A 6,000-nucleotide genomic window follows, 5' to 3' on the forward strand; every position below is an offset into this window, starting at 1 on the left:
TCCAAGGTACTTAGCTCACATAATATTACACCAATTAGATTCTCCCTTCATCAGGTTCCACCCCATCTTAGTAAGAAGCACATTGTTTAGATTAATTATCACGGACTAACTTCCAAATCTCCTCTGTACTTAGGTTTACAAACCATTTCCCAGCTAACCAAACTTATTCTAATCTTTTCACTTCCTCTAGACCAAATAAAGTTATATTGAATTTTCTCCAATTTATTAGCCATACACTGAGTAATCTTAAATAAGGATAGGAAGTATACTAGTAATTCTTGAAGGGAGGAAATCATTAGTTGCAGCTTGCCCCCACTACTCAAAGTTTTATCTTTCCATCTAATCAAATTTTTCTCCGTTCTTTCCAAAATACCATTCCAAAAGTTGTTACTCACATATTTCATGGTCAATATCCTGTAACTCAGCAATGTTGTAGGCTAAAATATTAATAATCTTTCATTGTTGGTCGAGGAGGTGTTAAATAATAACACTTTTCTTTTATCAAAATTAATCTTTTGACCCACATTCATTGCATATATCTCTAGCACCAACTTCCAAGCTCTAGATTCACCCATTGAGGACTCCCCACTAAGAAAGGTGTCATCCACAAACTACTGAATCACTTCGAGAGGAAGTGTGGAAGCAGGTTTAATGCTTTTGATTATCCCACCCTTTAACTTTCTCATGAATGCTACTCCCATGACTTAAAAAACCATAATAAATAGGTAGGGAGAGATAGGATCACCCTACCTAAGTCCTTTCTCCCCTCCATAATTTCCCCAAGATGACCCATTAACCATCACAGAATAACTGATAGTTTCCACCATTGACTTCACCATTCTAATAACCTTTTGACTAAAGCCTATCCTTTCCATAACTTTATACAAGAAAATCTAATTAATCTTGTCATAAGCTTTAGAGATGTTGAGTTTTAAGGCCATACCAAGATGACCACTTTTCTCCATAGAGCGCAAGACTTCATGCATCATTATAGCAACATCCAAGATTTGTCACCTAGGACAAACCCACTCTAGGTTTTCCCTATGAACTTATGTAGTAGCAACTTCAATCTATTCACCCTAATTTTTCAGAAAATCTTGTAAGTAGTGTTACATAGATTGATTGGCCTGAATTTAGAAAGGACCTCTGGGTCTGTCTCCTTAGGGATCAGTGCAATTAAAGTTTTATTGATTTGTTTAAGAAGTTTCCTAGTTCTAAAAAAATCAAGGGCTACCTGAAGGAGATCCAACTTGATAATCTCCCAAAACTACTGAAAGAACACAGGTAGGAAACGATTAGGTCCTACAGATTTATAAGCTTTCATAGAGAGCACAACTTTGTGGACTTCCTCCTTAGTCACCATTTGAACTAACTCCTTATTCTCTTCAATTGAGATCATCATGGGCATAGAATCAATCATCCATTGCCTATCCTCCTCTCTAAAGTCTCTTTTCTCTTCTAGATAAGAGTTTCTAAAATAAGCCATCGCCCAGTTCCCTATCTCTTCAGGTTTATTTAGCTTCATATTATTGTCATCTTTGATGTTATCAATAGTGTTTCTCTATTTATGAATTGAGGTAGATCTATGAAAAAAAAGTAGTATTCCTATCACCCACTTTGAGCCATAACACCCTAGATCTCTGCTTCTAGTAAGTCTCCTCTCTGAGCATCATTTCCTTCCACACTTTTTGATATTTATCCTCTTCCTAGATAATGTTATCCATGGTCATGCCTTCCCCCATCACTTTTTGGATCTTGACTAACTTCCCTTCCACCTCTACCCTAGTCTTGAAGATATCACCAAAATATATTTTCTTCTAGGGAAACACATTTCTTCTAACATTCTTCAGCTTAATAGAGTCTATACATCAATGTCCCTTCAATCCTAATCCCCCACCACTCAACCAACCTAGAGTTGAAGTTAGGATGGGATTTCCACATTATTTCATATCTAAAAGTTCTTGGGCCCACCAAGGAATCATCCTTATCATTAAAAAGGATAGGGGTGTGATCTGAGACCATCTTGGGTACTCCCATGAGAGAGGAGGAAGTTAATTCTTCCCAACCTACAAAGACCAAAAGTCTATCTAGTTTGACTTGAATAAGGTCAACACCTTTCTTATTATTCAACCATGTGAACTTCACTCCATGCATCTCCATACCCATTAAAGCATTATTATTTATAAAATTAGCTAGATCCTCCATACTATTAAAATCAATCATTTGTCCAATTTTCTTCAAAGGGTATAGAGGGAAGGTAAAATATCCCATACAAAAGATGTTCTTATTTTGAGAGAAAAACAAACAATTCCTCCCACAAGCTATGTCTTCCATTTCTAGTATTAGAAGCATACACATTAACAATATTCCATATCTTATTGGCCATCCTATGTTTAGTTATAAGATAGAATTTAGAACTATAAATTAAACTTCCATTACTAGCATCTGGGTTCTAGAAGGTAGCCACTCCTCTTGACGCACCTTTTGCTTCACTGCAACAAAATTTTTCCCCTGGCCAAAGAAAACTTGTAATATTCTTCAAGTTAATCATAGTCATTTTAACCTCCTTGATGAGCAAGATATCAATTTTCTAGTTTAACAGCAACTATTTGAGGGAAAGCTGCTTATGAGGGTTGTTTAACCCCCTCATGTTCCATGATAGAATAATCATTTTCTACCTTTTGTTAGGGATTCCAAAGTGGCTTTCCTGCCACTTGCCACCTCCCTTGCCATCTGCCTCACTCTCTTACTTTGTTTTCCTAACTTCCCTACATCCAACTTCAATTCCACTACCATCTTAGGTTTCCTTGATATCCTTGTCTATCTTCTCCGAGTTTTCCACTTCCCTTCCTTATCATCTAGCTAGGTGAGGGGATCCACCATCTTATTTGGTAGTTCATCATCATTCTAGCAAAGGACTCTAGTGACCTCCACCTCCTTCAAGTCATTTAGCTTGCCTTCCTCCAAGGTCTTTTCTATGTCCCCTCTAAAAACCTCCTCAATCACTAGGTTCCTCGAAGGGGTACTGAGGAACTCCTCAATGCCTTGCAAAAGCTCCTCAATGCCTTGTAGAAAGGGAAACGAATCAATTTCTCCTTCCTCTAATCCTCCCCACTCCCCTCCTTGTGTGTAAAGTTTCTTCGGGTCCCAAACCAAACTAGAATTCCCCTCCAACTCTTCCATCATAACCTCCCCATTATAGCTTGAGGGTTCTCTTCTTGCTCCTTCCTAGGAAGGGAAGTCAACCCCTTCCCAATTTTTGCTTGAGAATTCTTAACTTCTAGCTCTTTCCTAAGATGGGGAGTCACCACCTTGCCATCACAATTTCTCTCAAGAGACCCAACTCCCTTTGTCCCTGAATTTGGAGGAGAAGGCCCCCCTTCTATTTCTTTGTGATATCCCCATTTCAACATATAAATTAAAATACATAAAATATAATATTAATAATCAATAATTTATATAAAATATTATTATACTAAGATACAAATATAAATTGTTATATATATATATATGTATATAATATTATATTTATATATAATTAGATATTTATATTGCATAAATAATTAATATATATATCTATAAGAAATTAGTATATGATATTATATCTTTTATATATATTAAAATAATATAATTAAGTCATATATTATAATATATAATCATATATAATTAATATTAATATATATTATTAATATATGATATTAAATCATATATATTTAATATACTAATATATAATATAACTTTTTATTAATATAATTTATAAAAAAAGGACATGACTCTTACTATATATATATGGAATGAAAATGTTGGTAAGGGATTGTTAGAATTCTTTAGAATAACTGAGAGGGGGGGTGAATCAGTTATCCAAGGTCCAAATGCCCTAATAATACTTTTTCACAAATTATAGTGAGCCCATAAACTTTTCATCTATCCAAATTAAAATCAATCATCTTAGCAAGTTACAACAAATCAACATGTAGAGATAAAACATGTAAGATCAATACAAGACACAGTGATTTATGTGGAAACCCAATTTGGGAAAAACCACCAGTAACATGCTACTTAATTCTCACTCTTCTAAAGTGATGCCTATTAAAAGCCTGCCCTATTAAAGGCTTACAACACACTGCTAAATGTGACCTTGTTAGAGGATTTCACCATATTGTTAGGAATGGGCCTGGTCAAAGGACTTTAGAAAATTCACTTGGAATGTCACCCTGTTAAAGGATTTACAACATGGCTATTAAACCAACCTAAGTCCATAGGATATAAACTATCTATTACAATTGCTAGAGAGTAACAATAATGGCTTGTTGATCTGATACAACTTACAACATATCTTGCAAATTTTAGATCACATTTCAGTTCAGTCCTTTTGCTTGGCTTTAATCACTTTAGTTCTGACAGCTTGTCATCTCAAGCTTCGTCTCCTTGAGTCTTGTTACTCATCATACCAATACAACCATATCTGTGGTCATTTGTTGAAGCATAGTAACTGTGCTTTCTTACTCCTTAGCACCTCCTTCAGCACTTTATGCTTTCATGCTTGACCTCTCCTCTCTTTTGCTTTGTGACCTTGATACTCCTTAAATAGAGATCTGGATTGCCTTTACCGCTCGATTCTCCCTCTCCACTTTTAGGTTTTCTAAGGGATTAGGTAGGATACAATGTATCTACCCCATATCTTGCTCTTATCTAGAAACTTCATCTAGAGTCCAGTTGTATTCTCCAAAAATGTTCTACATGGTGTTCTGTGCCACCAGCTCATCACTCTTATCTTTTATTTAATTCACAAAATTCTAGATAACAACCTTGTTGGCTTAGATCTAACGAATCTTTGATTTTATAAATAATGCAGCAACTTGGCATTATTGGTTTACTGATGCTCGACACCTCTGTGTTACTCGACACTTGTATCCTGTTTGGCACTTGATTCTTGCTCAGCATCTATATCTTGCTCGACATCTGTATCTTGCTCGACATCTGTATCTTGCTTGGCATCTGTATCTTGCTCGACACTTGTATCTTGCTCGGCACTTGAAGTTTACTTGGCATCTAAACTTCACTCAACACTTACTGAAGTTGAACTTGCTTAGCTTCAACTAGAGATATATTCGGCACTAACTAGCTTGCTTAGCTCCCTCTCTAATAGACTTAGTTAAGCTTTACAAATGACTTAGCTAAAACCTTACATCTTTGATATGTTTTAGTGTGCCCATTCTCCGTGTCTTAGAGTATGTCATCAATACACTTTTTTATCAATGGCTTAGCTGATCCTTGTACTTCATTACAACATCATAACTTCAACCTTTCTCTAGGTGTACTAGTTACATCTTATTGATTGCCTCCTCCTTGTCAATCAACCAATTGATAGCATTTGGATCACTAAAGCAATTGTTATTCCTGCAAGTAGCAAGTTTGACATCAATGAAAAAACAATGATTGAGAACATTCTTTACCAGTTCCATTACTTTTTATGTATTATCTCTTCAATCATTTCCAAAAATCTCCCTTATGATCTTTTCAATAATTTCAATCATTTCCAACAAGGATCATTAGGGATAATAACTTGAAAATATATGTGCAATTAGGCTTTAAAATCTAATGCCATAAATCAAGACATTACAAGTGGTATCAGAGCTGTGTGTCATGCCTGACCACTATTGTTTTTCTGCTTCTAGGACTTAGTGGATATTAAGTTTCTTTCAGTTTGAAATGTTGATTTATTTGTTAGAACTCAGTTTTATTCTGTTTAGCAAAACATGAAAATTTTGTTGGATATGTTTTTAGTATCAGTAATACTTTATTTAGTTTAACAGATGACTTATGATTTTAATTTATTATTACTATCAAGGTATAATATTTTTGATAGTTATTATAATTATGATTAATTTAGTGGTTTCATAAAACTGACATTACTGGTTGCAGTAATTAGATGTCATAGAAGGATTTAGTGATTAAAAGTTCTTAATTTAAGAATTAAGGTTTGAAATTTTCATATGA

Source organism: Cupressus sempervirens, chromosome 9 (assembly GCF_028749045.1).
Source record: "Cupressus sempervirens isolate cs-2001-9-10 chromosome 9, ASM2874904v1, whole genome shotgun sequence".
Classification (NCBI taxonomy): domain Eukaryota; kingdom Viridiplantae; phylum Streptophyta; class Pinopsida; order Cupressales; family Cupressaceae; genus Cupressus; species Cupressus sempervirens.